Here is a 10,072-nt window from a genome sequence, read left to right as displayed (position 1 = left end):
GAACGCTGGGATCACGCCCTAAGCCGGAGACAGGAGCTCAATGACTGCGCCACCCAGGCGCCTGGGTTGTGGGCTTCTTGATTTTTCAGCCTGCCTTCTGTGTTCTGGGGGAGGGGCCTGCCGCGCCGATACTCAGGCAACCTTGTTTGGGTAGAGTCTCCGTATCCCCTGCGAGGGAGGATGGGGATGGGCACTCTCTGAGCCGGTATTTCCAGGCTTTTGTTCTCTGGCGGCTTTCCCTGGCGGCCGGCTATGCCTCTTCTGAGGGTCAGAGCAGCAGAGGCTGCATTGTCGCAGAACAGAGGGATTGCGGCCCGTTCTCCACTGATGTTCTGGCCACTTTAACTCTGTTACTGTTGGTGCTGCTCAACCCTGTAGCGTCCGGGGATGTGCGCACCAACTCGGCGACCCTGCCCTCACTTCCAGGGCCGGCGCGTCTCTGTCCTTTGTGTTTCTAATGCCGCCAGCCACTGGCCGCCCCGCGCGCTCCCGGGTCTCCCGGTCTCAGTCTATGCCCGGTGAGCACACCTCGATTCCGGAGTTCCGTGAGAAGCCTGGTGGCGCGTGCACCCGGTTCAGGGTCTCAGTCTGCTGTTTCGCGGGTGCCGACCGCAAGTCCGCCCGCTCCCCCGTGCAGGTGGCCCGCCAGCCGCCAGCCGCCCCGCGCGCGCTCTGGGAGTTCCCGGTCTCAGTCTGGATCCCGTGAGCACACCGGGATTCCGGTGTTCCGGGAGATGCCTGGTGGCGCGTTCACGGCTCACCGGTCTCAGTCCGCTCTCTCGCGGGTGCCCTCTGTGAGTCCGCCCGCTCCCCCGTGCAGGTGGCTGCCGCTTCCCGGCGCCCAAACGTGGCGGCTCCCTCCCCCTTCTGTTTATCTTCCGATATCTGTGCACGGTTTACAGCTCCCCTCTTCGTACCTCAATACTCAGCGCTGGAGATGTTCATTTGTAGAGATCCAGATGCATCATCCTGCGTCTCAGGCTGATTCCGTGGTTATTTAGGCTGGTCTGGTACCTATCCAGCTCGACTCAGGGGACCGGCTGAAAAAGGGGTCCCCTACTCCTCCGCCATCTTAACCTTTTCTGTGATTTCTGATTTTTATTCTTTTTTCTGTGTCCCTGAAATTTATCCCTGTTGTTTTATGTAATTGTAATTCATTTTCATTGCCATATACATTTCAATTGAAGGCATATACTATTTTCTGTTGATGATCATTTGATTTGTGTCTAGTTTTCTGCTATTATAGAAAGAGCTGCTGTGAACATACTCTTATATCTCCTTGTACGCAAATGCAACAGCTTTTTAAGGTGCTTATTTACCTAGGAGCTGAGTTCCTAGGTCATAGAGTGCATGCATTTCACAAGTCACACTTCCTAGGTTCTGCTATGTGGGTTTCCAAATTAACACTCCACCAGGGAACATGCACGCTTCGCAGATGTTCTAATTCCTTCCCAAGAGTGAATATCATCAGACTTAAAAATCTTTGCTGATTTAGTAAGTATGAAATAGTTTCTTATTGAGGTTGCTAATGAGGTTGAGTATGTTTTGTTATGTTTATGAGCCATGTTGGTTTTTTCTGGGTGGAGTATTGTTCAAGCTTTTTGTCCGTTCTCATATTGGAATTGTCTTTTACTCATACAGTTCTTTATATATATGTTCCAGACATTATTTCTTTGTCATTTACAAGTCTAACAAATATTTTCTCCCAGAGATTTGATTTGTTTTTCATTCCCTTTGTAAGGTCTTTACTAGAACAGAATGAAAAAAAAATTAATTCAATCAGAAGTCATCAGTCTTTTCCTGTAGGCATTTTCTTTGGTGTTTTAAGAAATCCTTTACTGCCTTAATATGAACAGATTTTGTTTTCTAAAATTTTGTAGATTTATATTTCTCATTTGTCTTTGATATTCTAGAATTGATTTTTGTGTATTGTGTGTGTTAAGGGTCCAGTTTCATTTTTTTCTGTGTTAAATCAATGTTGCATCATTATTCATTGAATAATCCATCTTTCTCCACTAGTCTGCAGTGCCAGCTGAGAAATGCAGAAAGTGTCTATTCATGTGCTGATATGGGTCTAGATTCTACTCTGTTCTATTAATCAATTTGCCTATCTCTGTAGCAATACATTGTTCTAATTGCTGTAGTGTTACAATAATTCTTGGTATGTGTGAAGAAATTGCTGCTACCTTCTTCTTCATTAGAAGTATATTGGCTGTTCTTTGCCTTTTGGATTTCATATAAATTTTATAATCAGCTTCTTTAGTTTTAAAAAAGAACTCAGTTTCAAATGAAATTGCACTGAATCTATAGATCCATGAAGGTGGAGCTAATATCTTTGTTACATCTAGTTTTTTTTTAATAATAATTTTTTATTATGTTATGTTAGTCACCATACAGTACATCCTCAGTTTTTGTTGTAGTGTTCCATAATTCATCATTTGCATATAACACCCAGTGCACCATGCAATATGTGCCCTCCTTAATACCCATAACGGGCCTATCCCAACCCGCCACCCCCCTCCCCTCTGAAGCCCTCAGTTTGTTTCCCAGAGTCCGTAGTCTCTCAGGGTTCATTCCCCCTCCTGTTTACCCCCCCTTCATTCTTCCCTTCCTTCTCCCACCGATCTTCCTATTTCTTCTGTTCCATAAATGAGTGAAACCATATGATAATTGTCTTTCTCTGCTTGACTTATTTCACTTAGCCTAATCTCCCCCAGTCCCGTCCATGTGGCTGTAAATGCTGGGTAATCATTCTTTCTGATGGCTGAGTAATATACCATTGTATATATGACCACATCGTCTTTATCCATTCATCTATTGAAGGGCATCTTAGCTCCTTCCACAATTTAGCTATTGCGGACAATGTTGCTATGAACATTGGGGTGCATATGGCCCTTCTCTTCACTACGTCGGTATCTTTGGGGTAAACACCCAGTAGTGCAATGGCTGGATCATAGGGTAGCTCAATTTTTAACTTTTTAAGGGACCTCCACACGGTTTTCCAGAGTGGCTGTACCAACTTGCATTCCCACCAACAGTGTAAGAAGGATCCCCTTTCTCCACATCCTCTCCAATATTTGTTGTTTTGTGCCTTGTTCATTTTTGCCACTCTAATTGGCGTAAAGTGGTATCTCAATGTGGTTTTGATTTGAATTTCCCTGATGGCTAATGATTTTGAACATTTTTTCATGTGTCTGTTAGCCATTTGTATGTCTTCATTGGAAAAGTGTCTGTTCATATCTTCTGCCCATTTTATGATTTGATTATTTGTTTCTCGTGTATTGAGCTTGAGAAGTTCTTTATAGATCTTGGATACCAGTCTTTTATCTGTAGTGTCATTTGCAAATATCTTCTCCCATTCCGTGGGCTGCCTCTTAGTTTTTTTGACTGTTTCCTTGGCTGTGCAGAAGCTTTTTATCTTGATGAAGTCCCACAAGTTCATTTTTTCTTTTCTTTCTCTTGCCTTTGGAGATGTGTCATGATTGTCCTCTATGATTTTGATGGATTCCTGTCTCACATCGAGGTCTTTCATCCATTTGGAGTTTATCTTTGTGTATGGTGTGAGAGAGTGGTCAAATTTCATTGTTTTGCATGTAGCTCTCCAATTTTCCCAGCACCATTTATTGAAGAGACTGTCTTTTTTCCACTGGATGTTTTTTCCTGCTTTGTCAAAGATTAGTTGCCCAAAGTGCCGAGGGTCCATTTCTAGGTTCTCTATTCTGTTCCATTGGTCTATGTGTCTGTTTTTGTGCCAGTACCATGCTGTCTTGGTGATCACTTGAAATCAGCTTGAAATCAGGCAATGTGATGCCCCCAGCTTTGTTTCTCCTTTTCAGCAATTCCTTGGCGATTCGGGGTCTTTTCTGGTTCCACACAAATTTAAGGGCTGTTTGTTCTAATTCTTTGATAAATGTCATTGGTATTTTGATCAGGGTGGCATTGAAAGTGTAGATTGCTCTGGGTAGCATGGACATTTTAACTATGTTAATTCTTCAATCCATGAGCATGGAATATTTTTCCATCTTTTTGTGTCTTCTTCAATGTCTTTCAAGAGTGATTTGTAGTTTCTAGAATATAGGTCCTTTACGTCTCTGGTTAAGTTAATTCCGAGATAATGTATGTTTTTTGGTGCTATTGTAAATGGGATGGATTCCCTAATTTCTCCTTCTTCGGTCTCATTATTCGTGTATAGAAATGCAACTGATTTCTGAGCATTGATTTTGTATCCCGCCACATTACTGAATTGCTCTATAACTTCTAGTAGTTTGGGGGTGGATTCTTTTGGTTTTTCCACATAGAGTATCATGTCACCTGCGAAGAGAGACAGTTTGACTTCTTCTTTGCTGATCTGGATACCTTTTATCCCTTTTTGTTGTCTGATTGCTGTTGCAAGGACTTCTAGTACTATGTTGAACAATAACGGTGAGAGTGGGCATCCTTGTCGTGTTCCTGATCTTAAGGGAAAGGCTTCCAGCTTTTCCCCATTGAGAATGATATTCGCTGTAGGCTTTTCGTAGATGGTTTTTATGAAATTGAGAAATGTACCATCTATCCCTACACTCTGAAGGGTTTTAATCAGGAAAGGATGCTGTATTTTGTCAAATGCTTTTTCTGCCTCTATCGAGAGGATTGTTTCGTTCTTGACTCTTTTCTTGTTGATATGATCTATCACACTGATTGATTTGCGAATGTTGAGCCACCCTTGCATCCCAGGGATGAATCCCACCTCGTCTTGATGGATTATCCTTTTAATGTACTGTTGGATCCTAATAGCAAGGATCTTGTTGAGAATTATGGCATCCATATTCATCAGGGATATCCGTGTGTAATTCTTCTTTTTGATGGGGTCTTTGCCTGGTTTGAGGATCAAGGTAATACTGGCCTCATAGAATGAGTTTGGTAGTTTTCCTTTTCTTTCTAGTTTTTGAAACAGCTTCAGGAGAATAGATATTGTTTCTTCTTTGAATGTTTGGCAGAATTCCCCGGGGAATCTGCAGGCCCTGGAGTCTTGTTTTTGGGGGAAGTTTTTGATCACTGTTTCAATTTCTTCATAATTAATTGGTCTGTTTAAAAAATCAATTTCTTCCTGTTTCAGTTGGTAGTTTATAGGTTTCCAGGATGACATCCATTTCTTCCAGGTTGTTTAATTTATTGGCATAATGCTGTTGATAAAAGTTTCTAATGATCCTTCCTATTTCATTGGTGTTGTTTGTGACCTCTCCCTTATCAATCATAATTTCATTAATTTGGGTCCTTTCTCTGTTCTTTTGAATAAGTCTTGCCAGTGGCTTATTGATCTTATTTATTCTTTCAAAGAACCAGCTTCTAGTTCTGTTGATCTGCTCTACTGTGCTCTTGGTTTCTAATTCATTGATCTCTGCTCTAATCTTGGTCAACTGCGCTCTCGTGCATGGGTTAGGCCTGTTCTTCTGTTCTAGCTCCAGCTTCTTGAGGTGAGAATATAAAAACTGCATTTTAGATTTTTCTATTCTTTTGAGTGAGGCTTGGATGGCTATGTATTTTCCCCTTAGGACTGCCTTTGCAGTATCCCATAGGTTTTGGACTGATGTGTTTTCATTCTCGTTGTTCTCCATAAGTTGTTTAAATTGATTTTTGATTTCCTGGTTTATCGAATCATTCCTGAGCAGGATGGTTCTTAGTCTCCAAGTGTTTGAGTTTCTTCCAAATTTTTCCTTGTGGTTGAATTCCAATTTCAATGAGTTGTGATCTGAGAATATGCAGGGAATAAGCTCAGTGTTTTGGTATCAGTTGAGACGATTTGTGACCCAGAACATGATCTATTCTGGAGAACATTCCATGTGCATTAGAATAGAATGAGTATTCTGTTTTTCTGGGGTGCAGTGTTCTATATATATCTATGAGGTCCTTCTGGTCTAGTATAGCATTCAAAGCTCTTGTTTCTTTCTTGATTTTCTGCTTAGTTGATCTGTCTATTGCTGATAATGGAGTGTTGAGGTCCCCTACTATTAACATATTTTTATCTATATGTCTCTTTATTCTGGTTAAGACTTGGTTTGTGTATCTAGCTGCTCCCCTGTTGGGGGCGTAGATATTTATAATTGTCATATCCACTTGTTGGATGCATTATTTAAGAATAATATAGTGCCCTCCTGTGTCTCTAACTACAGTTTTTAGTTTAGGATCCAATATGTCTGATATGAGAATTGCTACCCCAGCTTTCTTTTGAGGTCCATTGGCATGAAAAATGGTTTTCCATCCCTTCACTTTCAGTCTGGGTGTATCTTTAGGTTCAAGATGAGTCTCTTGTAGACAGCAAATGGATAGGTCATGTCTTTTTATCTAATCTGCAACCCTGTGGTGTTTTATGGGAGCATTTAGGTCATTTGCATTGAGACTGATTATTGAGAGATAGAATTTTAATGAGGTCATGTTGCTTGTAAAGTCTTTGTTTCTATAGACCATAAATTTCTGTTCTGTATTACTCTTGGGGTTTTTTTCCTTTAATAGAACCCCCCTTAATATCTCCTGTAGGGCTGGTTTCATTGTTACGAAATTGGTCAGTGACTGGGGATTCTGGAAGGTCCTTATCTCTCCATCAATTCTGAATGACAGCCTTGTTGGATAAAGGATACTTGGCTGCAAGTTTTTCTCTGAAAGAGCTTTAAAAATGCCCTCCCAACCCTTTCTCTCATTCCAGGTCTGTGTAGACAGGTCTGATGTAATTCTAATATTTTTTCTTTTGTATGTGAGAAATTTCTTTGTCCTGGCAGCTTTCAATACTGTATCCTTGTATCTAATTGCAGTATGAGGTGACGTGGTGTAGGTTTTTTGTGGTTGAATTTGGGAGGGGTCCTCTCTGCCTCTTGGACATGAATGCTTGTTTCCTTTGCTAGATTAGGGAAGTTTTCAGCTACAATTTGTTCAAATATCTCTTCTAGACCTCTGCTTTTCTCCACCCCCTTGGGGATGCCGATGATTCTGACGTTGGAACGTTTCATTGAGTCAGTAATCTCCCATAACTTACATTCTTGAGATTGGATTTTTTTGAGCCAAGTTTCTGTTTTTGCTTTCTCTTCTACCATCCCATCCTCCAATTCACTAATTCGTTCTTCTGCCTCATTTACCCTGGCCGTCAGAGCATCTAGGTTTGACTGCATTTGATTCATAGCATTTTTAATTTCTGCCAGATTCGCTCTCATTGCCACCCTTAGAGATTCTATATTCTCATTAATATTTTCATTAATATTTTTTCAAGCCTACACATCATCTTGACCATTGTTACTCTGAACTCCATTTCTGATAATTTCACTATATCCATATCCATCAGTTCTGTAGCAGAGGCCACAGACTCATTATCTTTTCTTTGCGGGGGGGATTTCTCCTTCTCGTCATTCTGATGAGAGATTGCGGGGATGCCCAGAGCCCAACTTATTGACCAGGACCCAGGTATTCCTGCACTTGTTTTATAGGGACCTTTGGGATGTGGGCTTCTTGATTTTTCATCCTGCCTTCTGGTTGAGGGGCCTGCCACGCTGATATTCAGGCAACCCTGTTTGAGTGGAGTCTCCCTGTCCCCTGTGAGGGGGGATGGGGATGGGCACAATGTGAGCTGGTATTTCTGGGCTTTTGTTCTCTGGCGGCTTTCCCTGGCAGTTTTCTGTGGCTCTTCTGAGAGTCAGAGCAGCAGTGGCCAAATCCTAGCCTCTGTCTCAGAACAGAGAGATCGCAGTTCACTCTCCACTGAACTCTCATCCCCTCTTTAACTCTGTTTCTGTTCGTGCTGATAAAAACCCTGCAGCATCCCGGGTTGTGCACCCCACAGCCAGTGTCCTAGCCCTCACTTCCAGGCCTGGTACATCTCTGTCCTTTGTGTTTCTAACACCACCAGCCACCTCCGTGCTCGCTCCCGAGCTCCTGGTATCAGTCTGGTTCCAGTGAGCGCTCAGAGCTCTGGTTTTCAGACTGTTCACATGTGCGTTCCCAGGTTCATGGTCTTAGTCCGCTCTCTCATGGGTGCTGGTCCGAGAGTCCGCCCGCTCCCCAGTGCAGGTGGCTACTGCTTCTCCACGCCCAGCGTGGAGGCTCCCTCCCCTTCCAATTATCTTCCGATATCTGTGCGTGGATTCACGGCTCCCCACTTCGTACCTCAATACTCAGTGCTGGAGATGTTCATTTGTAGAGATCCAGATGTATCTTCCTTCATCTCAGGCTGATTCCGTGGGTTTTCAGGATGGTCTGGTGGATACCCAGCTTGACTCAGGGGACCAGCTGAAAAAGGGGACCCCTACTCTTCTGCCATCTTAACTCCTCCCCTGTAATGAATTTCTAGTTTGAATTCATTGTAGTTGGAGAATAAATTATTTATTATTTCAATTATTTTACATTTGTCGGTACACCTTGGTACATGTTGTTGAGTTCCATATCCTTGCTGATTTTAAGGCTAATTATTCTGTCAATTGTTGAAGGCAGGATATTGAAATCTCCAGCTATTGTTAGGGAATTATCTATTTCTTCTTTTTCTTCTGTCATTTTTTTTCTTTCGCATATTTTGCAACTCTGTTTTTTGGTGCATAGGTATTTTGAATTGCTATATCACCAAGGTGGATTGACCTTTTTGTCACTGGGTAATGTCCCTCTGACTCTGGTTATTTTCTTTGGTCTGAAGTATACTTTTTCTGATATTAATATAGCTACTCCTGCTTTCTTTTGATTAATGACTGTATGGCATATCATGCTTCTTTTTACTATCAACCTATGTTATATTTTAAGTGAGTTTCTTATAGACAGAGTATAAATGGATCATGTTTTTAATTCACTCCACCAATCTCTGCCTTTTAGTTAATGTAGTTAGACTACTTAAGTATGAGATTTTATTTTTTGTTTTCTGTCTGTTTTTTTTTTACTCTCTAGTGTTTTCTGGTGTATCATTTTTGTTTACCTTTTTAGTGATTGCCCTAAGCATTTGTATATATATATATATTTATCAGTTTGCTTGTGTCATTATTTTTTCATTTTTAGTGAAGTGTAGAAATCTTACCTCCCTTTACATTCTTTATCTTCTTTCATTTATAATATCTTAAATATTAACTTTTGCATACCTTGAGAGCCACATCATCCAATGTTACAATTTTTGCTTCAGCTCTAAACATAATTTAGAAAGCTCTAAAAGAGAAGTTTCACCATTTACCCCCCCACACCTTTTTTTTTTTTACTCTTTTTCTTCCTGATGTTCTGTTTCCTACTTTGACAAATTTTCTGCTTAGGTAACTTCTTTCAGCCATCTTTTTTAAGGGTAGATCAGCTTTTTTTTTTTAAAAGATTTTATTTACTCATTTGAGAGAGAGAGAGGCAGAGAGAGTACAAGCAGGGACAAAGGCAGAGGAAGAGGAGGAAGCAGGCTCCCCACTGAGCAGGGAACCAGACACGGGGCTCAATCCCAGAACCTGGAAATCATGACCTGAGACAAAGGCAGAAACCCAACCATCTGAGCCACTCCGGGTAGATCTGCTTTCAACAAATGATCTTATTTTTCCTTCATTTGAGAAGTTTTTCATAATTATTCATTTCTGAAGAAAAACTTACCTAGATATGGAATTCTGAGTTGACAGCTCCTAAGTTTTTGTTCTTTTTTTAGGCGCTTGATAATGTCTCACTTTCTGGTGGCCTCCACGATTTCTGATGAGAAACATGAAATTTGGATTTACTTTTTGCTGATAGAGAAGATGCTATTTCTCACTGGTTGCTTTAAAGATTTTTCTCTTTGTTTTTAGTTTTTAAGAAATTTAATTATAATAAATCTTGGCGTGGATTTCTTTGTTTTTACCCTATGTTTGCTCAGCTTTTTAAATCTGTAGGTTTATGTCTTTTGCCAATTTTGGAAAAATTTCTTCCATTATTTCTTTGAATATCCTTCAGTCTCTCTTTCTGAGACTCTGATGTTATGAATGCTAGATCTTTTGTTATAGTTCCACAGGTCTTAAGGCTCTGTTTATTTTATAAAAATCTATTTTTATCTCTTTTCAGTTTGGGTGATTTCTATCTTCTAGATTACCAATTCTTTCCTTTGTTTTCTCTATTCTGCTAATAAGCC

Source organism: Ursus americanus, chromosome 9, assembly GCF_024610735.1.
Source record: "Ursus americanus isolate L20-20 chromosome 9, mUrsAme1.1.p, whole genome shotgun sequence".
Taxonomy (NCBI): domain Eukaryota; kingdom Metazoa; phylum Chordata; class Mammalia; order Carnivora; family Ursidae; genus Ursus; species Ursus americanus.
The sequence above is the reverse complement of the archived record's forward strand: the minus strand, read 5'-3'. Positions refer to the sequence as shown.